General features: G+C 35.3%; 1 protein-coding gene across 1 annotated transcript in view; it reads right to left on the bottom strand.

Moving 5' to 3' along the window:
* Positions 1 to 249: 249 nt before the first annotated feature.
* The window catches only part of LOC105220130 (putative polypeptide N-acetylgalactosaminyltransferase 9), a 250015-nt gene continuing 230991 nt past the window's right edge, over positions 250 to 19273 (bottom strand). The window contains exon 5 of the transcript XR_008472084.1: positions 250 to 939. The gene's annotated coding sequence lies outside the window, so the exon portion shown is untranslated. The remainder of the gene's footprint in view (positions 940 to 19273) is intronic.

Here is a 19273-nt window from a genome sequence, read left to right on the forward strand (position 1 = left end):
CTGCGTTGTGTTTACTTGTTTATAATTGTTTGTTGTTATATTTGTGAGTGAATGCTTGCTGTTATCGCAATTGTGTGGTTGGTATTGTTTTATTAAGCGATGATCAATGATATATGTATATAGTTTTTTAACTGAAATGTATTTGTGTCTTTACTAGATATTATTACAACGGTTTGCGCCTGGAGTTATGCTTCAAAAATTATTATTTTTTTTTTAATTTAAATGCAATTGATATGTTTTTCTGAAGACTTTTAGTAGGAAATATACAAAAATTGTCAATGAACAAGTTTTCGTGTATTTTTTTAATTCCAGCTTTCTGTTTGTTTGTTTACGTTTGCAGTTTTCCACGTCAATGGTAGTCGCTGTTTACCATATCCTAATCGCCTTCACACTCAGATATTATTTTGTTTTCTCACTCCTCTTGTTTTTCTTTCTAATTTGAAATCTTCTTCGTGCGTCTTTCACGGTTACTTCATCACACGAAATATGGGCAAAAATCACCAACTGCAAAGAGCTTTCTGTCTCTGTTTTGCTTCTTTGCTCACGCTTTTTATTTGTATTTATTGCCTTTTCTTCGTTATGCACTAGTTCGTTTTGTTGTGTGCGCGTTTTTGTTATTTATTCAACATTCACTTTTATTTATTCTTCTCCTGTTGCGCTTTTATTGTGTTGACCTTAACCGTATTGTCGTTCTCGGTTCATCGCATTGGTACATATGTATGTATGTGTGTGCTTGTCGCCTTCAATTTTGCCTCATAACATTCCCGCTTTTTCCGCTCTGACAAAATTCAGATACTCACGCTAGTAAGAGGACTCTTGTCTTTTGCTTACTTTTATGTCCTTTCCTTAGTGATTTTCACAAAAATGTTTTATTTTCATTTCAGTACTGCTGCTTCGTTTGATTCATTTGTTGTATGCGCTGTTGTTGTTTTTATTTATCTGCAAAAGAAAAAAAGAAAATGAATGAGTTAAACAAAAGTGGAGCATTTTGCATTCGCTTGGGTTGAATGTTGAAACTTTTTGTTAAAGTTTTAAGGTTACTATTTTACTTGTGGTAATCCATCTCACAAATTACATTAATTTAGTAGATTTATTAAATATTTTTAATATTAAGTATTTCTCTATATTTTACTATTGACTTAAAATTTCTGACAGATGGTATAACTATATTAACCATCCGACAATGATATTCATTAATATTATAAGTTAATTATATTTAAAATGCTATTGATGTTTGGAGTGAAAGTTCTGTTTTTCAAAAAGATTGTAAAGAAATAATTGACTGTGTGGTCACTGCATAACAGCTATTTGTATTTGTATTATTGAACAGACCAAAGGCTTATAATACAACGTCACGTTAGATTATTAGCAGTGTTCCGGAAACTCATGCATAACTAAACAAACAATGAGTACTTTTCGCTGTCGAGTGCAGACCATTAAATCATTGAATACTCGAAAAATAAAAAATGCATAGTCAAAATAAATACAAGTAATTCAAATTGATTACAAACCCTAACTCACTTCCACAAGTTGACAAAATACCAGCAAGTAAATAACTATTTATCGGTTTTCCATTACCATTCCCCTCATCAGCACCTACTTCCTGCAACTTTCATTTCCATCCGTACTTTGATTCGTTAACCGTTTTGACAGCTACGATTGACATATATAAATTACATCGTGACAACTGATTGAGCAGCAAAAGTGCAAAATAGTGCATATATAGGACATTAGTGCTCATTCTTTCCCCATATTACAGTTATTTAGTTTAACACTTTGTTTCATGCTGTCCTATGTCATATTTAATTGCTTAGATTATCGTTGTGCTGAGATTATTGATAGTATAGTAGTGTCCTAGTGGGTCGCATATGGACAGAGAGAGAGTGAGTAAGGGAGTAACAGTAATGAGAAAGCGTTGGTGTTGTTGTAGTGATAATTAACTGGCATAAGAATGTTTTTAATTAACATATAAGTGACTAAATAAATTAGTGAACGCGTTCGATAGTTGCAACTAGGTGATAATATTTGTGGAAGGGCAGTGATATGGGAAAGAATGACTAATAGCGCAAAATTTTAAAATTTTTTTTATAAAGATGACAGTGAATATAAAATTGATATATGGTGTTGCGGTTAATGAGGTAAAAGCGAGCAAGCGATCTGTTTTAGAGAAGAAATATTTGTTCAAGCAAATGGTAATTCTCTTAAAAAATATCTTCGACAAATTTTTCACAGATTGGTTTTGTTTAGGGAGATATATAATATATCATGAATTGAATGAAATAAAGAAATGTAAATGATACTAGAGGTTGCACCCTTAATAAATATATTTCAACAAGTATTTTTTTTTTATTGTAATATTTCATTCATTTGACAATATACTTGTGTTAAATTTTACCCAGGTGGCAACCATCTAACTAAAGTTATATTATTTTGTAACAGTTCGAATGCATCCACAATCTTTGTATTTATATTCCTTTATTTTTTTTTTTTATTTTTAAAAAGTGCTAACCTTAGTATTATTTCTTATAAATTATTTAATCCATTATTATTAAATAATAAAATATAAAAATAAGAAACTAAAAATTATGAAAACGATAAATAATTTGTAGGTACATAACCACAATAAAAATGCGAAAACTATAGACTGTGGTGCATAATTGCCATTACCCACTAATGCAGATAAATTAAAAGCAGATGAACGTGCAAAAACAGAATAAATAATAATTATCAGACTATTACATTGCTGTCGCGAAGTATGAACTGAGATAGCGCTGGATAAAACGAGATTGGCTAGAAGCAGCACGTTCGTTGCAATTATAATTAATGATGTTATGGCAAGCGACGGTGGAAAAATGAAACAAGCTTACATTAAAGAGATAAAGAATAAACAAATAAAGTATAAGATGTTGTAGAAAATTAAACTAACGAAAGTGAAAATGAGGAATGATTATTAAAAAAGGAGAATAGAAATGGAAAACAAACATTTCGTAAGATTTGACTTTTCAAGTCAGTAAAATAATAAACTATAAATCTGTCACCAATTAAGCTACCAAAGCTCGATTTTGAAACAAATTATTTTAGAGTTATTTTAGATACTAACTAAGGTTCAATATATTAGGGCAAATCTATCTCCGCAAAAGTTTCACAATTCATAGAAATATTGTAATTATAAAATTAAAATTAATTGATCAATTAAAATGGATTGAGGAACCAGTTTTTGCCCTTCACACTTCCGTCTACTCGATAACCGATCAGCTGTAACACATTTTTGTTTTTGCTTTTCATAAGAAGTTGGTAAGTTTCATCAGCTGATTGCTATTTTAGCAGTGACATCTACTGTCGCGTAGCGTGAACATCAACTCGCAGACAAAGAACGTATATATAATTACAAATACGGTCTTTTTCGCAGAGTTGCATTTCATTTTCAAGTCGATATAAATTAATTTAAACATTAATGGAGATTTTTATTTTGTCTGGTAAATCGATCTTAAAAACCATGATTTCATTCCCTTTCTATACCACTCTCTCTCATACCATATATGGCTACATTAAGAATTCTTGCGCGAAAGCCCTCTAACGTGAAATCGTTACCACCTTCATAATAACTACAACTATTTTAATATAATATACGTACCTAGTTTTTGCTAGAAACATGTGACAAAATCAAAAGGGAAGTTGTTGACCTCCAATACTAACCATAACCAGGTGGAAATTAGATATATATGGAGAGAACAGCGAATAGTTGGTAATAAACGCGTTTGACACTGTCAGAAATAATTTATAATTAAATTGTTGACATTCTTTTAATTGGGCAATTAAGACTGCTCGGAAATGGTTTAATTAATATGCAATTTGTTAGTCATTCAAATAGGACATTCATGTAAATTTAATGTAAGTTAAATACTTAATATGTAATTAGTAAATTACTTCTGCGTATGGTAAATGAAAATTAACTTGGGATTAAATTACAGAAACTAGAATTCCAAGTCACTTAATTTAGTCAATTATTAAATTAAGACAATTAACAAAAATTTACTTAATTAAGAATTTTGAAAATAATTTAATTAAGCATTTCTCCATTCGTTTGAAAGTATTTTTTCCCAAAAAAACCTTAAAAATTTTAAATTTTATATAACCAATGATAATTAATAAATCATAAAATTTGTTTTCAGTGTATGAAAAAATTGCACATATTTGTTTTACCTTTTTACAAACTTTCAAATCATTGGCATATGCGTTTGCGCTCAATGCTTAAATATTTACAGTGAATAAGCATTTGCAATTAATGGAAAAAGTCAACAGACAAACAAACCGGTTATTGGCGGTCAACCACGGGAAGCGAAACCAACTATTTTCAAATGCACTTTGGTATGTACATATATAAACCCGCATACATACTTAACAAAGTAAAAAATTACAAAGAGCTATGCTAAGAAGAATCACAATCTGTTGATTAGTACTTCCACTTACATACATACAAACACTTTCATATAATTATATACTTAGGCATGCAGCTTCAATATTTGCCATTTATTCTACTGTACGCCTTTTTGTTGCTATAATGCTATGTTACGCTATGCTATGCTATGCTATGCAGAACATACTTACCTAGACTTTTTGTTCGTTTGGTGTGGTCAACAAACTCAATTGCAGTCAAGTGCAATGGCTAATAGCTAATGGCTAATACACATGGTTAGTTTAGTTGGCACAAACTCAAATTAACCGAAGCGCAACCGAGAACACGACACACAAAAAACACAAGCTGCATTGAAAACTGGAAAATCTATGCGACTGGCAAGCGTAGTGTGGAGAGATGTTACAAAGGTGTTGCAACAAACAGCTGAAAAGGGATTTGTTTTTGCTGTTGTTGTTCAGTTTCCGTTTTTGCTAACTTCCCTGAGGTGTTGCGCGTAAACGTTGGCAGGAAGATCATTGAAGCGGCTGTCAGGTGAATCCACAAAGGCGAATTGAATGTCGAGGCTAAATTGATCAACCGATAGCGGAACATAATTATGTGAAGAGCATCGAGGTTGCTCGATGCGCAGTGTCTTGTTGTTGGCCTCTGAGTGAATACATGAATGCCGCTGCAGCTGGGCATATCGTGTGCAGTGATCGGCAAAGCGGAAAATCAGCGATATAATGTTATTACTTAATACAGACAAAGGCTATACAGGGCAAATAAATGGAAAACAACTCTATTTGGGTAAAGATAGAATCGAAGATGAGTGCTTGCGAAAGTTATGGAAATTAATACAAACATATCTTTAATCTAACTTTATGTAAAAAAAAAGAATAAGAACATAAAAACTGTCAAAAGAGAGCGAGGGCAAGAAGAATGTTTTGATTCATTCAAAAATCTATTGTCAATAATATACTCATACAACTCATTGAGTGCTTCTAATTCTATCTACTTGCAACCAAACAAGTATAGCTGCTCTAGCTCTCTGTTTGATTGGCTCTTAATTTCCCAAAAATTGGCGAATTGATAACAACCACAAAATCAGTATTAATTATAAACACCTATAGTTTTAGTAATGGGTTCCGTTTGCGGAGGTACTCCAAAGTGGTGTGCAGATAAGTCATAAGAATATTGTTATTTAGAAATATAACGGTGAGTCTGATAGGGTTTTTGTTCTTCGGTGTTTGTTTGCCAAATTTACCATTCAACGTTGGATACGTTCGGTGGTATTAATTGACGAAAAATATGTTTGTTTTCTGGATATACTACTGTATTTATACCCGGTAGGAAATTGTGGGAAAAATTATTAAAAATAGTTAATACCGTTGGAAAATATGTTGTCGTCGCTTATGAACCATGTTAGGTATCGATTTTTAATCGTTCTATATTCAGAGAGATACATTATTAGAGGTAATTTGATTAGTATTAGTACCTTAAGTTTAACTACTCTATTATATGGTATATAATTGTAAACAATTTTAAGAATATATGTCTGATATTGTCTTAATTATTGCTTAATTAGTAGCCTAGATGAACAAGATATAAGGGAGTTTGTTAGCAAAAAATATTGGCAATAAGTATTGTGGAATTTTTTTCTTAATCAAGTTACTAATTTTTTTGCCCTAAAGTTCATCTAAACTTCAAATATACATACATGGCGTACATATTGTTCAAATACCGGAAATAGTTAAGTTAAAAAATTAAAGACTAGAAGCAGTGATATTTTTTCCACTTTTCGACCGAAAAACTTGATAACAGTTAATTAGAAGTGAATTACCTTCTACATGATATCTGATGATGGATTTTACAGAGATAAAAAAGGTATGATAATTGTCTCGGAAAAGGCTGGATGAATTGAAAAATACGCTTATAAAAAAGAAAAGACGGCTTTTAAATAAGAAGGTAAGCGAAGGCGATTATATGGTGGATCAAATCTTGGATAGGCTATAAAAAATCTTATTCCAAAGGCAAAGGCAAACTCCATTTTTCTCTGTACCGAAATTAGAATATCAGCTCCGACTCAAATGCTTACTGATTTTCTCAAAATCACAGCGGAAAAATCACAAGAGAGAGCAATACTTGCACTGAATCAATTAAAATTATTGAATGGTTATAAAAAAATATATATGAAAAAGCATTCTGCTATCATAACAGTTCTATTTTCATGATTAATATGCATAAAAATGATTCAGTAAATTAATAAACAATAAAGTGGAAAAAATGTGGAAAAATTGAGAACAATTCGAATAATAAAAACAATTAAAACCGAAATCAATTGATCAACAGAGTTTCATAAAAATTTTCGAATTCCAAGGCAAATAATGATCAATTATAGTAAACGTTTTAACATACAACATTTAAGCCGATGTCACATGCCACAAAATTTTTAAATAACCGTAAACACAACAAAGAGGAAATGTGAAATAAAAAAGCACTTAATTAAATTATGCAACAGTCGCATTAACAGTTGCGACAAGCATTGTTGAAGGAAAAACTGTTATGTCTCCAGTTAAGAGTGTAATTAGTGGACTGACGGCGACAGCTAAGGATAATAATATGGTTGACATAAATGGTTTACCAGCATAATTGGAATGTAAGTTATGCATTCAATTAATGGTTGGCACTTTGTGGAATTCCAAGCACCGCAAACAAATTAATAAATAAATGACCTGATAAGCAGAAGTTGTTAATGAGAATTTTGAATTTTTTTTTTGAAATTTCAAAATATAATGGTGTTTTAAACTTTATAAACAAAACAATAACTTAACTAATGATATATATTTTTATTCTCTCGCAATATGTTGCACAGATTTTAATAATTTTATTCATATAACGGTAGTTTGTAACACCTAAAATGAAATGAGTAGAGTGATATACATAAATTTATATATTGAAATGATCAGTGACGAGTTGAAATTTGGATGTCTGTCTCTCCATCCAACCAAGTCAAAATTTTGAAAAAAGTCGAAATTTCAAACTTCAGCCTGACCAACACCTTTTATTCAAATTATAATAATATGCTCAACTTTTCGAATATCTCTATGAAATTTTCAGTGTTATCAAGCTTATCACATGTATATTTTAAAAGTTGAAATAGAAGCATTTGTTCTCTTTCATGAAAATACTCTAAAGTTCAGTAGTATCGAATTTAAAGAATTTCAATCTCTCTGCTTCATTGCCCATAACTCTGTATAAATTAAAGCCAGGGACTTAAAATGACACCAAACGGTAGCTCAGACAATCTACAATAAAAATAAAGTAAGTGCAATTTTTATCGAATTTTTTGGAATATTTGCACAATTTTTATACATTTCAGGAAATATCTAAAATTTTCATCTTTTTCATATTTTTTAACTAGTAAAGAAATTAAATATAGCCCCACGTCCACTAAAAATGTAAATAAACCAGATTTCATGAGACCCTCCCAAAATATGAACAAACTTAACCTTATAGAATCCCCTAACACTTAAATAAACTCATCTAAAGTGATCCTTCAAAATGTAAACAAAGCCCTCTCAAAGGTCATTGACCCATCCCAAAATGTAAACAAACCCCGGCCAAAGGCCATAGACCTTAGTCGAAATGTAAACGAACCCCACCCAAAATGTAAACAAACCCCGACTAAAGGTGAATGACCCCGACCCAAATGTAAGCAAACCCCGGCCAAAGGTCATTGACCTCGGCCAAAACGTAAACAAACCCCCACCAAAAGTCAATGACCTCGGCCAAAATGTAAACAAACCCCGACTAAAGGTGAATGACCCCGACCAAAATGTAAGCAAACCCCGGTCAAACTCAGGCAATGGTTTGTTTACATTTTGGGTGGGGTTAGTTTACATTTTAGCCGAGGTCAATGACCTTTGACAGGGGTTTGTTTACGTTTTGGCTGAGGTTAACGTTTGACAGGCGTTTGTTTACTAATTGGCCGCGGTCAATGACAAATTAAGTAAATAATTTAATTGTGGGAGTATAAAATGTTCGGTTGCCCAACTTAGCCGCTCCTTACTTGTTTTACTATGAAGTAGAGAGTATATACAATGTGAACACATATGTATGACTTATATATATTTAGATATGTATATACCTGCACATATGTAAACCGCCTGCCCGTTTAACTGTCAATTTATTTAATTTAAATAATTTACAAGCTCCAAACACGCCTGCATCCCATTAAGAAAGTGAAGCGTTATTTAATAAACTACCTCTTTCACTTAGCAAACCTCTCCGCTGTCAATCAACTCAGAATTACCGTCAATTAATAGCAGCAACGCGTCGAGACTACAAAGCTACCAAACATTAATTAGCAGCGAAGTAAAGTGCATGTACGAGGGCTGCTATATATATTTCTGGCCTAATAATGAAAAAAGGAATATTTATCAACGAAAATGGTTTTATTGTTTTTCAAAATACTTTCCATCAAGATTTACACACTTTTGCATGCGCTCAAACCAATTTTCGAATCACAACGGCTGTTTTTGGACGACCTTCACGGAATTCGTCTTTGAGCGAGCGTCGGCCACGATTGAATTCGTTGTACCAGTTTTTCACAGTGCTATAGGATGGTGCTTCATAGCCATACAAAGATTTTAGTTCATCGATGCACTCTTGTCGCGATAATCCACGTCGAAAGTTGTGAAAAATGATCGCACGAAAATGTTCACGAGTTAATTCCATTTTTTGGTCGAGATGATTTTTTTAATTCCCTGTAAATAAAGTAATTCACGATTAAATGACAAAACGATCTGAGTGATGTTATACTAAAAAATGTCAAACTTTCCAATGGAAATGTCAGATTGCACCTGGCAACACTTAGTGTTGCCTTGGCCAGAAATATATATAGCAGCCCTCGTAAATGGAGGCGTTATCAAATAAGAGTTCTTAGAATTTTGTTGCCTACCTTTCAATGGAAGTCGATTTTATTTATTTTCAGGTATTTATGGACTGGAGTAAGAACAATTATTATAAATGAAAGCGACGAAATTCAAAAAGGGACAACTATTTCGCTGAATTCAAATATAACTGCAATGGTCTTAAAAGAACCAATCTGAGGGTGAGTCTATATCCATCGTAATTCACTAAGTGGTAAGCACATACGAGCAAAAACCAACTATTGCCACATTATATGGCCACTTAGGCGATTATTGCCATTCATAACATCACAAAAAATAAAAGAAAAGCAAATGTCTGTATGAGTACATATGTACATATATACATGTAGGAAATTAAGTGAAATTTGTAGATAACCAAGAGCGCAAAGCTGTTAGCTAGCAAATAGTCATAAAACGTGTCGACCGCGAAATTTTTAATCAAAGCCGGGTGAGAAAAATACATACATGCATATATACATATAAACGCATTCGTAAGTGGTACAGCGTGCAATTACGGCAATAAATGCTTCTGCGCATCTGCTAAGAAACTGATGTTGGGAGATTAAAAGAAAATTTGCGAAAGCGAAATGTACACATCCCGCATGAGAGCACGGTTGACCTGGTTAATTTTAGTGTGTGAATCCGATTGGTATTAGGCAATGAGAATTGCGTATACGTTTTTTTTTCAATAATTGGAACAACTCGATATTCAGATGAGAGTGTAAATACAAACTATGTATGTCAGTAAATAAAATTTCCACTGATAATTTCTGAGGATTTATGAAACTCTTCATATTGAGTGCACTTTATCTTATTTAAAATTTCAAACAGATGGCCGCAATTCTCAAAATCTCTCCATGAGAAAAAAAATGTTAAGTTGGATACCAAAATTGTAGTATTTCATTTACTTCATTAATGACTGGTAATATCTTTCATATTAATATTCAAAATATAGTGATTATTGTCGTGTCTATCACGCATCGCTTACAATTCATCCGACAAATGACCCGTAATTGCAATACTCATTGAGCAAGTTGAAATGAATACAAATTTAGCATTGAATAAAAATAAAAAGCCAATTACACTATCAATGCTTTGCTAGCGGTCAACATAACGGTAGCGCTGGAAATAATTACGACGACTGCAAGTAACTGATTGCAAACGCGATGTGCAATCATATATGAAATGAATTCACTTGGATAACTAACTGTTTAATTGTTTTAATGAATGGCTTGAGGTGAAATTTCGTGAGAAAAAAAAAATAAACGGAAAATAATCAACTGTATAAGTATAAGTTAACACTTTGATTTTGCAAAGAAAAGTTCAAAATACAAGAAACATGTTTTCTTAGTAGCAATCATATGCTGCCATATGTCTGTCCACCAAATCAAGAACATCACAAAAATTACGCTTAACCTTTTGGTAATGTTCTTCGTAACCGCTTTCCGCGATATCCTGTCTCCTCACATCAGTCGTACTAACGGTTAGATATACCTAAAAGTTGTACGATTATTTGTATGTGTACGCATGTACAAAAGAGAGAGAGAGATAATTTAGGGAACCTAATTAAAGGGAACTTAATTTCAGTTGGAGAGTAGTTTTGATAATTTTATTAATTTTAGAGTTAGAGATAAATTTATAATTATAAAATGTTATTCATCGTCAAATTTCATTATTTTCCAAAATTATAAATTCCATAAACAAACAAAAAAATTATTATTTTTTATTCAACATTTTCAATATCAATTTAATCTCCATTAATTCAATATCTTGGAGATTGGAGGATGGAGTCAATTGTAGAAGTTCACGCAAGTGAGGAAAGTTTCTGACTGTCATTCACTTGGGAGTGGCCAGGAACGATTCTTTTACATGTGGCTCAAGCAGCTCACGACTTCCGGTCTTAGACCAAGTATCCTCTGGGTAGCTAACAAACATCCGTTTGAAGGCGAGCTAAAGTGAGAAGGCGAAACCCGCTTATGTGGTTTGGGACCCACCACATAAAAACACCCCCCAATGAAAAGAACAAAACAGCCTCGGATGAGAGACCCCAATTTTGATGACGACCACTGCAAACGTTTAAAGGACTACGAAATAAGGGCATGCACCTGGAATGTCCGGACCCTTAATTGGGAAGGTGCCTCTGCCCAGGTGGTTGATGTCCTCGTAAGAGTAAAGGCTGACATCACCGCAATCCAAGAAATGCGATGGACGGGACAAGGACGGAAGAAGGTGGGTCCTTGTGACATCTACTACAGGGGCCATATAAAGGAGCGCAAATTCGGTGTGGGATTCACTCCGGTGGATGAACGTCTAGCCACAATCCGCATCAAAGCGAGGTTCTTCAACATATCGCTGATTTGCGCCCACGCCCCGACGGAAGAGAAGGACGAAGTGATCAATGATACCTTCTATGAGCGCCTAGAACGAACCTATGAGCGCTGCCCCCGCCACGATGTCAAAATCGTGCTTGGCGATTTCAACGCTTGGGTGGGTAAAGAAGGTGTCTTTGGCACAACAGTCGGAAAATTCAGCCTCCATGACGAAACATCACCAAACGGTCTAAAATACGCACCCGCCTCTGTGTAGAAAAGCGCACACGTCAACAAACACAAGGAAGGTTCGACATCGAGAAGCTGCAATCACAACTGACAGCCGAACGATTTTCTACTCGACTTGCACTCCTGCTCTCTGAGAGCACTCATCAGCATCTCGGTATAAGGGAGCTGTGGGACGGCATATCAAACTCCTTACGTACAGCTGCAACCGAAACCATTGGTTTTCGAAAAGCCAAAAAAACAGCTGGTATGATGAGGATTTTCGTCTCGCAGTAAAGAGAAAACAGACTGCCTACCTCGCAATGTTGCGATCGACCGCAACACGAGCGGGATGGGAAAGATATCGAGAGCTGAAGAGGGAAGCGAGACGCATTTGCAGACAAAAAAAGAAAGAGGCCGAAATGCGTGAGTATGAAGAGCTTGACAAGCTGGCCGACAGGGGTAATGCTCGAAAATTTTACGAAAAGCTCCGGCGACTAACTGAAGTTTTCAAGACCGGAGCACACTCCTGAAGGACCTCCAGCGGTGATCTAGTGGTTGATGACCAGAGTATACTGAGTTTGTGGAGGGAACACTTCTCCAGCCTGCTGAATGGCAGTGAAAGTACAACAACAGGAGATGGCGAACCCGATCTCCCAATCGATGACGATGGAACAGATGTTCCATTACCCGACCATGAAGAAATTCGAATAGCAATTACCCGCTTGAAGAACAATAAGGCGGCGGGGAACGATGGATTACTGGCCGAGCTTTTCAAATACGGCGGCGAAGAGCTGATAAGGTGCTTGCATCAGCTTCTTTGCAGAATATGGTCGGAAGAAAGCATGCCTGACGATTGGAATCTCAGTGTACTCTGCCCAATACACAAAAAGGGAAACCCCACAATCTGCTCCAATTACCTTGGGATAAGCCTCCTCAACATCGCGTATAAGGTTCTGTCGAGCGTATTGTGTGAAAGACTAAAGCCCACCGTCAACAAACTGATTGGACCTTATCAGTGTTGCTTTAGACCTGGAAAATTAACAACAGACCAGATATTCACCATGCGCCAAATCTTGGAGAAGACCCGTGAAAAGAGGATCGACACACACCACCTTTTTCTCGATTTTAAAGCTGCTTTCGACAGCACGAAAAGGAGCTGCCTTTATGCCGCGATGTCTGAATTTGGTATCCCCGCAAAACTAATACGGCTGTGTAAGTTGACGTTGAGCAACACCAAAAGCTCCGTCAGGATCGGGAAGGACCTCTCCGAGCCGTTCGATAACAAACGAGGTTTCAGACAAGGTGACTCACTATCGTGTGACTTCTTTAACTTGATGCTGGAAAAAATTATAAGAGCTGCTGAGCTAAATAGAGAAGGTACAATCTTCTAGAAGAGTGTACAGCTACTGGCGTACGCCGATGATATTGATATCATTGGAAACAACACCCGCGCCGTTAGTTCTGCTTTTTCCAGACTGGATAAGTAAGCGAAGCGTATGGGTCTGGTGGTGAACGAGGACAAGACGAAATATCTCCTGTCATCAAACAAACAGTCAGCGCATTCGCGTCTTGGCTCCCACGTCACTGTTGACAGTCATAACTTTGAAGTTGTAGATAATTTCGTCTACCTGGGAACCAGCATTAATAAAAATAACAATGTCAGCCTGGAAATCCAACGCAGAATCACTCTTGCCAACAGGTGCTACTATGGACTAAGTAGGCAATTGAAAAGTAAAGTCCTCTCTCGACGAACAAAAACCAAACTCTATAAGTTCCTCATCATTCCCGTCCTACTTTACGGTGCAGAAGCGTGGACGATGTCAACATCCGATGAGACGGCACTAGGAGTTTTCGAGAGAAAGGTTTTGCCTATTCGACGTTATTCGACGACATAGACATAGTCCAGCGAATAAAAAAACAGCGGCTACACTGGCTAGGTCATGTTGTTCGAATGGATGAAAGTGCTCCAGCTCTGAAAGTATTCGATGCAGTACCCGCCGGAGGAAGACGAGGAAGAGTGAGACCTCCACTCCGATGGAAGGACCAGGTGGAGAGGGACCTGGCTTCGCTTGGTATAACTAATTGGTGCCAAACTGCCAGAAGGAGGGATTTGTGGCGCGCCGTTTTGGACTCGGCTATAACCGCATAAGCGGTGTCTACGCCAGTCAAGAAGAAGAAGACGCATGTACGAATGTGTGCACAAACAGCGACAATAATAAACGTATGTGTGGATATATGTACAAAATGTATGTATGAGTATCTTCTAGCTGTTATGTTAGCATCAATCTCATCTCAACATTTGTGTTCTGATTGATGTTGCAGCGAATTGTGATTACCGGTGATTAAATTTCTGTTTGTGGGGTAATTATGGTAAATGGTAAAACAGTTTTCAAACTAACTTCCTTAAAATTAGTTAAGTCCTAAAGTATAAATGATCACTCAGAATTATATTCCGTTTCTTGTGAGTTCTTCTATTCAAAGTTAAATGAGAAATCTCTAGATCATTGCGGATTCACGAAGAAAGTAATCACTCTCTATTATTTGCTGTTCCACATAAATGTCCATATCGAAAGTATATAAGTGAAATCAACGCGGTTGTAGCTTTAAATCAAATATACGGTCTGATGAGCTTAAAAGCTCTTCTCTTTTTTCTAGTAACTCTAGGCCAATATTTTTACCATCATTCCTATAGTTTGAAGTCTTTCCTATTCGGCAGTCCTGACCTTAGAACAATTTGGACACATCAGTCCCTACTCGACTTATGTAAATTTTTTCGTACTTTTGTATTAACTTTTTAATCTCTTAAAAACATACCTTTCAATAGAAAATCAACTCTCTATTAGAAGACTACCAAGGGAATTTATGTCACACAATTTTTAATTTTCTTTTCATTAATTTCTTACAGTATTTTTCCAGGATACTCTTCAAACTCACACTTAAAATTCATTTTTGTTCTTCTAAAGACTTAACATTACCCCAAAATAAAGGGTGATTTTTTAAGAGCTTGATAACTTTTTAAAAAAAAAAAACGCATAAAATTTGCAAAATCTCATCGGTTCTTTATTTGAAACGTTAGATTGGTTCATGACATTTACTTTTTGAAGATAATTTCATTTAAATGTTGACCGCGGCTGCGTCTTAGGTGGTCCATTCGGAAAGTCCAATTTTGGGCAACTTTTTCGAGCATTTCGGCCGGAATAGCCCGAATTTCTTCGGAAATGTTGTCTTCCAAAGCTGGAATAGTTGCTGGCTTATTTCTGTAGACTTTAGACTTGACGTAGCCCCACAAAAAATAGTCTAAAGGCGTTAAATCGCATGATCTTGGTGGCCAACTTACGGGTCCATTTCTTGAGATGAATTGTTCTCCGAAGTTTTCCCTCAAAATGGCCATAGAATCGCGAGCTGTGTGGCATGTAGCGCCATCTTGTTGAAACCACATGTCAACCAAGTTCAGTTCTTCCATTTTTGGCAACAAAAAGTTTGTTAGCATCGAACGATAGCGATCGCCATTCACCGTAACGTTGCGTCCAACAGCATCTTTGAAAAAATACGGTCCAATGATTCCACCAGCGTACAAACCACACCAAACAGTGCATTTTTCGGGATGCATGGGCAGTTCTTGAACGGCTTCTGGTTGCTCTTCACCCCAAATGCGGCAATTTTGCTTATTTACGTAGCCATTCAACCAGAAATGAGCCTCATCGCTGAACAAAATTTGTCGATAAACACATTTCGAACCGAACACTGATTTTGGTAATAAAATTCAATGATTTGCAAGCGTTGCTCGTTAGTAAGTCTATTCATGATGAAATGTCAAAGCATACTGAGCATCTTTCTCTTTGACACCATGTCTGAAATCCCACGTGATCTGTCAAATACTAATGCATGAAAATCCTAACCTCAAAAAAATCACCCGTTATAAGCCCACAATTCGAAGCATTATTTCCTATTTATATTCATTTAATTGGCCACCTAATAGTAAGGGTGAACAAACATATGCACTGAATTACCTCGCGACGACAAAGTTTGTTAAAGCAATTTGTTCTGTATTATCGCTTGCTAACCAGCAGAAGGAAGGCGCTTTCCAATGAAAATAAGCAGACTGAACGCTCCATCCGACATTCCTTTGTGGCGGCATAGTATTCCTCAATGAAGTTTCGCTGAAGCGCAGCCACATTTGCACGCTTCTGCAACCTACTGTGAACTAAGAGGGTTAAGTGGATAAGTTTACAACGGCAAGCAAAGTAGAGTGGGCAAAATAATATATACATATACATATGTATGTAGAATATAAATATCAACTATATAGAAGCCACTATCAAAGTAAATGCAAAGGAATGAGAACGACGAAATGATGCCAAACGGCAAAAATAAGAAGTAGTGGGAGTATGTTTGCAATAACAATACATACAGTAGAATACTTACTCACATTAATAGCCGCTTAATACGGCCCCTAGTATTATCATTAACGTAAGCGCTTGTAAGCACACGCACACAAAGAAGACGCAAATAAAAAGTAAAAATCGCAAATAAAGGCAAAAACGTCGTGGTGGACCAGTTCACAAAAGAGAAGTGGGCAAAGGAGCATGCGAAAAAGATAAAATCAGAATAAATAATAATAATAATTAAGCGATGCGCTTAACCTAATAAAAGCTAAACTATACACAAATATTTAAAGCGTGCCACATACACCATGTTGCAAGCACTATGTAGCACTAGTAGTGGTCGTAATGTAAACGTTATTTCAGCATATAGCTGTAAGCGTTAAACAATGCGAAACAGCGATTAAACGCACAAACGTAGAAATGTTCCGCTTATAAGCTTACAGGAAGTATATGTGCATAGAAGGGAAGATATACCCGCCGATACATTGAAGCAAATGTGCTAGTGTATGGTCTTTGCTAATTCTAACACAGAAATAAAAGTTTTAAAACAGTGTATAGTGGTCCATACGTAACTAGTTACTTGGGAATTTTTTTACAAACGCTAGGCTTCTAACGAATGCTACGCTTTGAAAATGCCAGAAATACAGTATTTAGTCTGTTACTAGTTCCGTTTCACCAATACGAAACATTGTTAATGAAATTCACATACCACTCTGCAGATAAAAATATGAGTACAACATAAACACAGAAACTTACATGTTTTCAAAAAGTTTGTACTGCTCCTAAAGTAAGTAGTTCTAGTTTCTAATTTTCACCAAAGTTATTTAAAACAAAAAATTATTAAGCCGTCTATCATAAAACTCTTTCGTTCAGAAAATAGTTTCTCAGAATTCAAATGCACTCCGAAATATAGCATGGTAGTTTATACCAGGGTTTGTCAAAAAAGCGATAAGTGATTTTGGAAACAATTCAATGTGGTATTTTAACTCTAAAAATATAACATATGTAAAATTTCAAATTACTACACTATTCTTTTAGTATTCCGAAAGATGTTCTAATAAAATTTCGAAGTGTAAAGTAAAAGTAACTAGTAAGACCCTTGTTGATATGATATAATTCAATAGTATAAAAATGATTTTTTACTAATTCACTTCTTTCTTTTTTATATGTACACATACATAGTTATTGTACTATATGCTATGCTATGCTATGTAACTCAGCAAAATTATTTTTATTTTATACGTTATTTCTCGTATTGTTAGCGATTACATGGTTAAGCGAAATTTCATCGCATTAAAAAGGCTGAGGGCTGAGGGCTGAGGTAATTCTAATATTAACCAATACATATATGCGGAATAAAGCCCACCGTATTTTTCAAAAACCAACAATTAGGTGTTACGATGTTATGACCCAATTTTAATATTTTTTTAACAGAACACTATATTTCCTAAGAATTACATTAAATTATCTGAGAGATTTACCCAAATTTTCGGTTAAAATTTACCCTCAGGCGCTGAGTTCAACATGTTCAATATCTGGAGTCTTGAAAAGTTATAGTCCGTTTTCGACAATTTTTTCACAAGTGAAGCCAGAGATGATATGCACTATTTGTGTAAAGTTTTATTCCGCTATCTTCATTGGTTCCTTATGCTTACATTTTAAAGTGAAGGAATAAGATGGATTTCAAAATTGAGTTATAAGGAAAGTAGTAGTGGTTGTGAAGCGATTTCGCCCATTTTTTGTCCGTGTTATCAGGGTGTCAAGAAAATATTATATACCGAATTTCATTCGAATCGGTCGAGTAGTTCCTGAGATATGGTTTTTGACCCATAAGTGGGCGATGCCACGCCCATTTTCCATTTTGTAAAAAAATCTGAGTACAACTCCCTTCTGCTATTTCTTCTGCAAAATTTAGTGTTTCTGGCGTTTTTCGTTAGTGAGTTAACCCACTTTTAGTAATTTTCAACCTAACCTTTGTATGAGAGGTGGGCGTGGTTATTATCCGATTTCAACTATTTTCATGGTGTGTGGTGAGGTACGTAAGAGAACCGACTGCAGAAAGTTTGGTTTATATAGCTTTATGGGTTTGCGAGTTAAATACAAATAACCGATTTGTGGGTGGGGCCACGCCCACTTCCCCAAAAAAATATACTTCCAAATATGCCCCCTCCTAGTGCAATCATTTATTCCAAATTTTACTTTTATAACTTCATTTATGGCTTAGTTATGACACTTTATGTGTTTTTGGTTTTCGCCATTTTGTGGGCGTGGCAATGGTCCGATTTCGCCCATTTTCGAACTTGATCTTCTTATGGTGCCAAGGAATATTTGTGCCAAGTTTCGTCAAGATATCTTAATTTTTACTCAAGTTACAGCTTGCACAGACGGACAGACGGACGGACGGACAGACATCCGGATTTCAAATTTACTCGCACCCTGATCACTTTGGTATATATGACTCTATATCTAACTCTTTTAGTTTTAGGTGTTACAAACAACCGTTATGTGAACAAAACTATAATACTCTCGTAGCAACTTTTGTTCCGAGAGTATAAAAATTATTGTCATATTAAATTCACGTCAAAAAGTTCTTTCACATCACCTGTGAACCGCATATACAAAACTCTCAACTTAATTTTTCCTTAAGCCACATTACTTTACTCATGAGAAAATATGTCATCACTGAAAAGTTTTTTCACACTTAAACGAGAGCACAGACACGTGACAATCAACAGATTGTCGCTCACGTTCTTCTACTACTTCCATTTCCTATTTGCACGTCACATGTTCTTAACTCATGTCATCCACACATTAATAAGCTCACGACGGAGATGTGAAACAATTTAAATTAAAACAAAAAGTTTATTATAATTATATAATGTGTTACATGATAGCACAAGCTGGGAGTTCAGGTGGATTACTACGTTTTAGAACAACATCAATAAAGAACACGAGCACACTGTGTGTGGGAGGAAATCATAGTATACCAGAGGGACGTGTTGGTTTAGTAGGTTACGTATACGC

Source organism: Zeugodacus cucurbitae, chromosome 6 (assembly GCF_028554725.1).
Source record: "Zeugodacus cucurbitae isolate PBARC_wt_2022May chromosome 6, idZeuCucr1.2, whole genome shotgun sequence".
In the NCBI taxonomy this organism is placed as follows: domain Eukaryota; kingdom Metazoa; phylum Arthropoda; class Insecta; order Diptera; family Tephritidae; genus Zeugodacus; species Zeugodacus cucurbitae.